The sequence below is a fragment of the Protopterus annectens genome, chromosome 3.part1 (assembly GCF_019279795.1).
Source record: "Protopterus annectens isolate FY-2018-M chromosome 3.part1, PAN1.0, whole genome shotgun sequence".
NCBI lineage: Eukaryota > Metazoa > Chordata > Ceratodontiformes > Protopteridae > Protopterus > Protopterus annectens.
In genome coordinates, this window is record NC_056732.1 from 1,542,193,267 (window position 1) to 1,542,205,936 (window position 12,670).

Sequence of the window (12,670 nt, forward strand, 5' to 3'; positions counted from 1 at the left end):
ACACACTATATATATATATATATATATATATATATATATATATATATAAAAATAGAATGACAGTAGTGTAAGGCATAGGCATCTTGCACAGCTTCTTGCACTTATTTTCAATTGAAGTTTGTTTTTTGGGGGGGAGGACTAAAGGCCAAAAACCAGGGACACATTTTAAACATTGCTTGCATAATTTTGGAAAGTTGCTAATATAAAATGTTGTGTTACCCCCATGCATTTCACTAGCATGTCTTGAACCCAGAACTCTGTACTCAACAGTCAGAGCAACATACCACTATGCCAAATCAACAGTCGGTTTTCTGAAAGATAGGAAGACTGAAACTTAAATGACTATCATTTAGTGAATTCAGTTCTCACTTCTCACCATAGTTCTCAACCTCTTAGCAGAAAAAACCTGGACAAAGCCAATAATGGGAGAATACAGAATTCAGTTCTTACTTCTCACCACAGCTCTCAACTCTTAGCACAAAAAAATGGACAAAGCCAGTGATGGGGGAATACAACTCCAAAATAGGGACAAATTTTAAATACTGATCTTATTAACTTAGAAAATTGCTATAATAAAAGGTTTTGTCACCATTTATTTTCTGAAGAATATGAAGTCTGAAATTCAAATGCCTGTCATTATTTAATGAATTCAACCTTCAGTGATTTGCTACAAAAATTCTGAAAACCACAGATTTTATGAAGAACAGATCAAAAATATGGCAGAAATTCACAAGTGGTGGTGGCGAGGGACATTAACCTCTTTTTACCCAATACCCAAGGGACAGAGTATGAGCCTGAGTACTTCTAGTCACCCACACACACACAGTTCTTTGCTCAGCCAGCCATGATATCAATTAAATATAACAATATATCCATCAGCAATCAAAGCTCCATTATCGGATCCGGCGATAACTGTTCCTGCTCTCAGCATTTGAATAGCCCTTGAGCGCCCAGCCGGAAATGCGTGCATGATGGCACTGATGTCATCGTGCACGTCAAAGTGGAGAAAAATCAGAAATGAAGGGGTGGCACCCTATAAACTTGGTAAAAAATGAGTAATTCGGGACAGTTGGGAGGTAATATATATATATATATATATATATATATATATATATATATATATATATATATATATATGTGTGTGTGTGTGTGTGTGTGTGTGTCACACACACAGATGCACACACTCATAAATATATATATATATATATATATATATATATATATATATATATATATATTTTAGTATTTCATTTGACATGTTGATGGGGTTAGTCCAAATGAGCTGTTGCCCTTTTGCAGCGGAGGCCCGGGGAGAAAAGCTCCTCAATTATACAAAAAACATAGAATATAAAACAGTACAATAATTAGAGTAGTAACAAGTTTGCAATTTAAAATGTACAGTCTTTGAGCTACAAATTATTGAATCGTATAAGTTAGTACTTAACTAGTTTGATTAGACAATCAATGGTAGCTAGACTTAACTATTTACAGAGTAGTTTCTTTATGCACAGCAAAAGAGAAGTTGTATTGAGAATTCATGTATGTGGTAAGTATATAGAGTATAGTGTAAAGAGTTAATGAAAATGGCATTATTTTGAGTGTTTTCTATACAATAAGGATAAGTATAAGTGGGAAGAGATTTCATAGTCAAAGGAGAATAAGAATAAGAAAGCATAAAAGCAGATAATATTGTTTACAGAGGGCATGCCTCTATGCAAACCCCATACCTCCTGCTCTCTCTCTCTCTCTCTATATATATATATATATATATATATATATATATATATATATATATATATATATATATATATATATATATATATATATGGGTCTACTTCATATGACTGAAATTTCATTTGGCTGAAATTCATTTGACTGAGACCAAAACAGTGACAGTTCAAAAAACTGAAAACTCATTTGACTGAAACTCATAACCCCGACACATTAAAGTAAAAGGTATATGCCCTTTTCCCCACTGTAGTGCAATCCTGGTGTTAGTATATAAAGTTGGGGGGGGGTTGGGGGCACAGCCCTCCACATTGGGGAGTGTGGGGGGTGAAGCCCCCCACATAGTTTAGGTAAATATTGTTTTCTGCAAAGAGTTATTCATTGCAGGTATAATTATCCATGTGTGTGGTTTAAAATGTATAAAGTATGTGGGGGGGGCTTTGCCCCCCACCCCCCATTGTGGGGGGTTGTGCCCCCCACACACCCCCTAACTATATATATATATATACTAACTCCAGAATTGCAGTACAGTGGGGAAAAGGGCATATACCTTTTACTTTAATGTGTCAGTGTTATGAGTTTCAGTCAAATGAGTTTTCAGTCTTTTGAACTGTCAGTGTTTTGGTCACAGTCAAATGAATTTCAATCAAATGAAATTTAGGTCATATGAATATATATATATATATATATATATATATATATATATATATATATATATATATATATATATATATATAGGGTCTATATTATAACAGCAAATGCTTAAAATAGTGAATCCTGTATAATCAACCAAAAAAAAATGAAAACAAAAAATTCTGAACAAATGGAACAGCGATTTTTTTCCCAGGGAAAGAAATCACTGGTCCGCAAAAGAAAAACAAAAAAAAAAACGGAACACAAAATAAAGTGGCCCCCCCCCCCACACCCCCATCTATTTAAATATACCAACTTCGAGATCTCACCACATTGGAGGAAATGGCAAAGTGACGAAAACAGCTCAGTGATTTTTTTTTTCCCTGGGAAAAAAAATTGCTGTTCCATATCTTCTGGATTTTGCTGTTTCAACATTTAGCTGTCGTTTAAACAGCTTTTACTATATTAAGCATTCACTTACTTAATAGGGAACCTATATAATATATATATATATATATATATATATATATATATATATATAGATATATATATATATATATATATATATATATATATATATATATATATATATATATATATATATATATATATATATATATATATATATATATATAGAGAGAGAGAGAGAGAGAGAGAGAGAGAGATAAAGCCAACAGGAAATCTGTCATGCTTTTAATACCCATTTCATTACTACTGTTCAAAACCTAATCAAAGACCCTACAACAGATCCCTCACATAAAAACACTTCCCCTATAATAGACTACTGCATTAAAAATCCAACAGCACCTTCCTTCTCCATCCAACCTATTCCGACCTCACAAATATGTAAACTTCTAAATAAACTTAAACCCTGCTCTCTCTCTCTCCACAGACAAACTCCCCCCTGAGTATTTAAAGCTAGCATCAAGTGCAATTGCAAACCCAGTCAGCATACTAATAAATCGGTCTCTCTCTGAATGCTGTGTACCAAACGTATGGAAAAAATCTGTCATCACCCCACTACATAAAGGTGGAACTTCCCATGACCTGTCAAACTACCGTCCAATCTCAATACTTTCACCATTATCAAAAATATTGGAAAAATGCGTGCACACTCAGTTACTTAAACACCTCCTAGATAATTAGCTTCTCTCTCCCACACAACATGATTTCCATCCAGGACATAGCACAATTACAGCCCTGCTGTCCTTTACAGATACTGTCAACAAAGCCCTTGACACTGGTCTCTGTACCTCAGTAATCCTTATAGACCTGTCAAAAGCTTTTGACACAGTATCATATCACAAACTACTACGCCAAATAGCAAAGCAAGGATGTTCCCCCATGTCTGTCAGATGGTTTACCTCCTACCTCAATAACAGAGAACAAGCAGTAAAATGGAAAAAAAGCACAATCTACCTATCAAAAAAACAAGATAGGTGTCCCTCAGAGTTCCATTCTATGGCCACTACTCTTTAATATTTTTATCAACGACCTTCACAAAGTCTCTCAATTAGGAAACGTGATCCAATACACTGATGATTCGACAGTTATATCTTCTGCCAACAACTTCCCTGACCTTCGCAAAATAACCCAAAAAGCGTTCACTTCTATAGAAACCTGGTTAAATAATTCTCAACTATTACTAAATGCCAAAAAAAAACAAAACTACTCCTATTCAGTTCCAAACCATCAAACTTAGACTTCAAGATTTTTTCTAAAGATGGAACTGAAATAGAAATAACTAAAACTGCCAGACTATTAGGTATGACAATAAATGACAAATTGACCTTTGAGCCACATATACATAACATAATAAAAAAGTACACTTCAAACTAGGCAAACTATATAGGCACAAATTATACCTCAACAAGCAAACCAAAGCTAAACTAGCAAATACCCTTCTCCTCCCTTCCCTTCTATATGGAAGTGCCATCTTTACAAACCTCCTTTCATCCCTTAGGAATAGACTGCAATCCTGCTATTACAAAATAGCTAAATTTACCTCAGGAAAACCAAGCCGAACACACCACTGTGAAGAAATTGCAGAACTCAGCTGGCTAGAATTCTCGAGCCATCTTTCATATACTCAACTAACACTAGCACATAAACTAATTTACAGACCCCACCTCTGTCCAGCACTCCACTCAGTCGTACAAACCTACACTCCTACTCGGTCACTTAGATCCTCCCAGAAACAACTAATAAAAGTTATAAAACCAAACAAAAGAGCTGGACAAAGTCTATACTCTTGTAATGTAGCCAAACTTTGGAACACATTACCCTCCCACATAACCCTAATGGAATCTTCAAAACTCTTTAAATCATCACTCAAACTATATTATCAAAATAATTTATCCTGTCTCTGTGCAACAATCAAACCCCCATAGCCTCCCTACCTCATCTTAAACGATCCCAAGTGACAATCACAACTTAACGCATTAAATATTGATACCCTCTCCTGCCTTTTCTTCTCCCTTTTCCCTACCTCTAGCTAAAATACCCTAGGTGAGACTCAATTACCTCTATATATTTCTACCCCTTTACTGATTGACTTTCTCTTTCTTGCACTCAATCCCTCTAAGAATTTTTTACCTGAATATGGAGCTATAAATATGTTCATCTAAACGTACTATATTAAATTTACTGCCACTATGTTATATAAGATACAAATGTTTTTTTTTTTTTTTTTAATTCTAAATGTCTTTAGTATGTTCACTTTAAATGTGATATATTGAATGTACTACCACTATGGTATATAATGTGCAAACACTTTGGTAATTTCTTAAACATCAAAATGTTTTTATACTGAATGTTTTATACTGAATGTATTACCTGGAGCTTTTCTCCCCGGGCCTCCACTGAAAATGGGTCAATGGCCCAGTGGACCTTCCCGGTCAATAAATAAATAAATTGTGTATATATATATATATATATATATATATATATATATATATATATATATATATATATATATATATATATATATATATACATACAGTAGACATAAAAAGTTTACACACCCCTGTTAAAATGCCAGTTTTTTGTGATATAAAAAAAATGAGACCGCAATAAATAATTTCAAAACTTTTCCCATCTTTAATGTGATGTTAAACCTGTAAAATTCAATTGAAAAGCAAACAAATCTGTTAGGGGAAAAATATAAAAAATAAAAAATGTACAATAAGCTGGTTGCATAAGTGTGCACACCCTTAAACTAGTACTTTGCTGAAGCACCTTTTGATTTAATTACAGCATTCTGGGTACACACCTGCCATCAATTAAAGAGACTGATTAACCCCAAGTAATGTTCAGCTGTCCTAGTAGGATTTTTCTGACATTTACTCAGTTGCCTGCTGCAGCAAAAGCCATGGTTCGCAGAGAGCTTACAAAGGATCAAAGGGATCTCATTGGCATCAGTCAGAAGAAGGGTACAAAAAAAATGTCTACAGCATTGGATATACCATGAAACACAGTGAAGACAGCCATCAAAAAGTGGAGAAAATATGGGACAACAGTGATGTTGCAAAGAACTGGACGTCCCTCCAAAATTGATGAAAAGACAAGATGAAAACTGGTCAGGGAGGCTCCCAGGAGACCTACAGCAACACTGAAGGAGCTGCAGGAATTTCTGGCAAATAGTGGCTGTGTACTACATGTGACAACAATCTCCCGTATTCTCCATATGTCTTGGGCTATGGGGTAGCGTTGCAAGTTGGAAGCCTTTTCTTACACAGAAAAACATGCAGGCCCAGTTACAATTTGCAAAACAATACATCAAGTCTCCCAAAAACATTTATGGTCTAATGAGTCCAAGGTTGAATATTTTGGCCACAATTCCAAAAAGTACGATTGGCACAAAAACAACATGTCACATCACCAAAAGGACACCATCCCCATGGTGAAGCATGGTGGTTGTAGTATCATGCTTTGGGGTTGCTTTTCTTCAGCTGGAACTGGGACTTTAGTCAAGGTGGAGGGAATTATGAGCATTTCCAAATACCAGTAACTTTTGGCCCAAAACCTTCAGATGTCTACTAGAAAGCTGAAGATGAAGAGGAATTTCACCTTTCAACATGGCAATGACCTCAAGCATGCATACAAATCAACAAAAGAATGGCTTCACCAGAAGAAAGTTAAAGTTTTGGAATCGCCCTGCTAGAGCCCAGACCTAAATCTAATAGAAAATCTGTGGGGTGACCTGAAGAAGGCTGTTCACAAGAGATGCCCTCGCAATCTGACAGATTTGGAGTGGTTTTGTAAGGAAGTGTGGGCAAATGTTGCCAAGTAAAGATGTGTCATGCTGATAGACTCCTACCCAAGAAGACTGAATGCTGTAATTAAATCAAAAGGTGCTTCAAGAAAGTATTAGTTTAAGGGTGTGCACACTCATGCAACCAGTTTATTGTACATTTTTCATTTTTTATATTTTTTCTCCTAAAAGATTTGTTTGTTTTTCAATTGAATTGTATAGGTGATGGTCACACTAAAGGTGGAAAAGTTTTGAAATGATTTAAGTCTAATTTTTTTATATCACAAAAGCCTGACATTTTAACAGGGTGTGTAAACTTTTTATATCCACTGTATATGTATGTGTGTATGTCTCTATCTCTATGTATATATAGATAAATATATATATATATATATATATATATATATATATATATATATATATATATATATATATATATATATATATATATATATATATATAGGTCTACTTCTAAATTTTGAAGTTTCAAAACTTCAAATGTCTTATGGTTGAGGCCATAAGATTGAAGTTTTGAAACCTTCTAAATGTAAATAAATGTTTTTTTTATGTTTTTGCAGGGGGGGGGGGCAAGCCCCCTGCAGCCTCCACACCCCCTTCCTAATTAAATATATCAACTCCAAGATTGTACTAAAGTGAGGGAAATGGTAAGTATACCATTCTGTGCTGTATGGCAATCTTTATTTAAATGGTTTGAAGTTTCAAAACTTTAAAATTTAGAAGGGGGCCCATATGTGTATATATATATATATATATATATATATATATATATATATATATATATATATATATATATATATATATATATATATATGTGTGTGTGTGTGTGTGTGTGTGTGTGTGTATATATATATATATATATATATATATATATATATATATATATATATATATATATATATATATATATGTGTATATATATATATATATATATATATATATATATATATATATATATATATATATATATATATTTATATTTTACTGAACACCTTTAAATAAATACGTGTCTTTATATGTGTGTGTGTGTGTTTGTTTATGTGCATTTGTGCATGTGTGTCTGTGTGTATGCATATTTATATTAGCATAAGTATATCATCATTCACTTAATGTTAAACAATACTTTAACTCATTACCACAAAATAACATCATTATACTTTTAAGTCTAATGTAATTCTTCTTCCTTTCTCACCACCTGAGCATGACAACGGACATTTAATGTATATTTCAGATATTAGCTTTGTCCTTGTCCATATCAGATAAGTGGGCTAACTTCTCTGACTTGGCCCAGTAGTCTACACAGAAATTTCATTTGTTTGCCTTTTCTTGTCTTTGTTAGCCCAACTAGGCCAGTAGCCTGGTTTCAGATTAGGAGGAAAATTCTCTTACTCTTAATTTGTGGTCAGGGACTGATCATACTGCAATGACAGTGACAGTCTGAGAATTCTGGAGGAGTGAGTTTTATACAGTTCAGTTGGTGGTAGAAGGTTTATTGTGGTAGCAGCTGAAGGAATTTCTTGAACAGTGCATTTAATAGTTGGCCTACCATTACAGACCTATCTCCTAGAGAAAGACTTGTGGGCACTGACCTTGTTTTTTTTTTTTTTGAATTGATGAGATCATTTCTACTTAAGTGAAAAGTGATGGATTGTACCATATGCCTGTCAAGGACTGGAGTCTGACTTCAAAGTAAAGTGAAAGTTCTGCAGGTCAGAATTAGCCTTTTTCTTACATGACTGAAGTATATCTCATATTCTAACCCTACACCTTAACATCATTAAAACCTTCCTATAACACTGCCACTACACAAGACAGACTCAGACACACAAACATTCACAAATACACATTAACCACACTACATCCATCCCCTAACGTACCTCTTACCCTTACCCTAAAATACACAAACTCTTAAACAAACACACAACACCCATCCTTCACTTATCCACAACCCTGACCCTAGCGCGCGCACACACACACACACACACACACACACACACACACACACACACACACACACACACACACACACACACTCACCCCCCCATCCCACTTACTTGTATCTACACCATTGACATATAGGTTCATAGGTGTTCACTAGGCTAATGACCACAAGGACCTTTTTAAACCTAGCCATGCAAGTTCTGGTACCCTTGATAAGTGTAAGCAGGTGCCAAACCAGGGATGAATTTCCTTTTCCCCATCTAATTGTCCATGTTGCACTTGAATTGGGTTAGGGAGGAACTCTGCTTCACAAGGATGGGGATCCTGTTCCAGATATGTGGTAGTCTCTGGGATACATATCTGTCTCTCCAGCAGGTCATATTTATATCACAGGCAAGGTTTAAGTTTTTAGAATGGGTAATTCTGGTGCTGTTTGTTGTTTGGATATGCAGGAGGTCCATCAGAGTGGGGGCTGACAATGCCTTGTATGCCAGGCATAGATCTCCCCTCAAAAGCCTGTAGGAGACAGACTACAAGGCTAGGGCCCTGAGGTGGTCTGCATAGGACATTTTACTTATGCCCTGTATTCCCTTAGTGAGAAACCTCTGTGGATGTTCCAGTTGTTGGAAATGCCTAGTTAGGTACATACCAAAGGGGGCTTTGTACTCAATGATAGGTTTGATGAATGCTGGATACAGTGGAACAATGACTTCCTTGGATCTAGATGCCATACCTCTGTTTATAAGCTGCACAACATAGAATGATTTCCTCACTACTGTAGACATGTGATGATCAAAGTCTAGATTACTGTGTATGTGTGTCCCTAAGTCCCTGACTACTGGGTCAACTCTAAGGGGTGTGTTGTCAATATGATAGTTACCATGGGTGGATGACTTCCTGAAGGATGCTATTATGCATTTCTTGGCATTTAGTTTTAGTCCATGGCGTTTACAGCAGTTCTTTGTGTCAGCACCTCCTGAAGAACATTTGTGTCAGTGAGGGATTCAATGACAGCTCCGAATGTGCAATCATCTGCAAATTTAGTCAGCCAGAGACCATTGATACTGGCCTTGACTCCAAAAAAGTAAATGCCAAAAAAGGAGCTGCCAAAGGACCGAGCCCTGAGGGACTCCAGTTGTGACTGGCCTCTTTGTAGAGGTGGACTCACCAATTGTAACTTCCTGGGTCCTGCCTATGAGCCAGTTGGCCATCTACTGGGTGGCATACTGGTTTGTACTTAACCTCCTAAGTTTGTCAACAATGCCCGAATAGGGTATTGTGTTAAATACCATGGCCAGGTTAAGGTAATTAGTGTGAACCATTTTGCCCTCATCCATTGCTTTGGTGACCTTTTCAAAGAAGTCCACCAGGTTAAGTAGGCATGACCTGTCTTTGATGAAACCAGACCGGGTTGGGTCCAGTGTCTGGAGGTTTATTATATCACTATTGATCATTTCCATGATACTTCTTTCCATGGCTTTACATAAAAGACTAGTAAGACTTATGGGTCTGTAGTTTCCAGGGTCTGTAGATAGCCCACTTTTGTGCAGGGGGATGACTTTTGCTGTTCTCAATTCATGAGGTATGAAACTGTTTGGAGGCTACAGTTAAACAGCAATTCCAGACGGCCTGATAGACATGTTTCATGCTATTTAGAAGGCATCAAGGGATATTGTCTGGGCACATTGATGCAGTGCTCTTGGCCTTAGAAAAAGCATTAAAGACCTGCTCCCTAGTGATAGCAGGGACAGTTATATTTGATGGTATTACCTGAGGGAAGGTTGAGGGGGGAGACCGAGGTAACGGTGGAGCTGAATTTATCACCCAAGAGGTTTGCTATATCTTCTGGCTCAGTATATGTGGCTCCATTTTCAATGAGCTCTACACACAATTGTGTATTGCCTTTGAGGTTGTGGACATAGCTAAAAATGTCTTGTGGTTGTCCTTGGCTTGGGAGGCCAAATTTACCTGAAATTTGGCTTTGGTAGACTTTGTCCTCTGAGTTGTTTATTTAGTTTGTGACTGTTTTTATCCTGCTGGGTGCTGCACCTCCTAATTTATGCCATAATGTTCTTCCTTTTGTTATACATCCTATTGATTTTGTGATTCCACCAGGGTGGGTTGTTTTTTGAGTTAGTTATGTACTTCTTCCTGGTGGGTACAGATGCCTCTATGCAGCTATTAACATGCTTGTACAGGGTTTCTGCAAACAGTTCTGCATAGGCAGCAGTGTTATTAGGGTCTATGGGGGCTTGAAATTTTGCCAGGTTATCACTTAATAGCAGTAAGTAGCCTTAGAGTAGTTCCTGAATATTCTAGGTTTAACTGAGGGCCCAGGTTTTATTTTTGCTTCAAAGGAGACCATTTTGTGGTCTGATGACCTTACCAGGGAAGACATTAGTAGGGTGTGTGCAGCATTCTTCCATATTAGTGAGGACCAGATCCATTATGGTTGCACCCCTGGTTGGTGTATTGACAATCTGGTCCAAAATCCAGGAATCTCTGTGCCTGTACATTTAGTGTCATATAGGATTCCCAGTTAATAGTGGGATAATTAAAGTTGCCCATGAATATAGTATTGGGTTGGATGGTGAGTGTTTCCAAAGTTTAAATACATGGTATGGGTTTCCTGGGTCATAGAGTGAGATCTACAGCTTGCAAGTAAGTGGTATTGGATTTTCCCTATGGTGATTTAAACATAGAGCATCTCAAGTGCATTGTCCTGTTTGACCAACCAGAAGATATATTTATTTTTTATGTAAATCAAGACACCTCCACTTTTAGTCCCTGCTATGTAGTAGCTGGTCTAAATGTGTGGAACACATTATAACTTTGCACTGTTAGTGTGTTCTCAGTGGCTTGAAACCATGTCTCAGTGACCACACAGATGTCAGCATTCTCTAGAGTGAAGAAAGGCTCTAGGGAGTGGAGTGTTTGTTTAGACTTCTAGCATCGAGCAGTAGCAGTATACATTTAGATTTTCATTAGATTTTCTTGGTTATGACATCCACCATTCGTACAGCTGCACCATCGAAATTATATCACATCCAGCTCCAGGTATAGATAATATCACCCCAGAAATGTTTAAATTACTATCAAATGAGGCTTTGCTGTTGTTATTGAATGTCTTTACATCAGTTAAAAATGGTAAAGACATTCCTCCTTCTTGGAAGTACACATTAATATCACCAATTCTGAAACAAAATAAAGATCCCAGTGAATGTTCATCATACAGACCCATTTCACTTCTTAATATAGATTATAAAATTTTATGGCAATACATGCTGCTCGAATAAAACAATTACTACCACTTTTGATAGAGGAGGATCAAACAGGTTTTATAAAAGATAGGAACACTTATGACAACATTAAAATAATTATTTCCTTAATTGATTATATAAATGTCACAAAAAACAAAATGAATGTTATTAGCTTAGACATAAATAGTGCATTTGATTCAGTGAACTGGGATTATCTGTGGTTAGTTTTAGAAGAATATGGCTTCTCAAACAACTTCACTTTGTTAATAAAATCATTATATGAAAAATCATTGGCTTATATAAAACTGGGATATTGTCTGTCTAAATCTATTAAAATAACTAAGGGCACAAAAAAAGGCTGCCATCTTTCTCCGTTATTGTTTCCGCTAGTCATTGAACCCTTAGCAAATAATATACGTATGGATAAAAATATTGAAGGAATACAACTAGACAGCAGCCTAGAGCTTAAAATTCAACTTTTTGCTGATGATATTTTAATTACCTTAAAAAATAATAATAGCAGTTTAAAAGCATTATGGGACTCAGTTCAAAGCTTTCAAAACTTTTCAAGTCTTAAATTTAATGAGAACAAAACAAATGTATTGCTTATAAATACTAATAAAAAATATCTAAATAAAAAATACCATAAATATATCTCTACCGATAATATAATTAAATACTTGGGAATTATAATAACTAACAACCTAGATACTGTAATTGAAACAAATTATAAAGAGACCTTAAATAATATTAAAAATCTAATACAAAGATGGAATAAATTCTTCTTTTCAATGGAAGAAAGGTTTTATATAATTAAAATGATCATATTTCCAAAAAT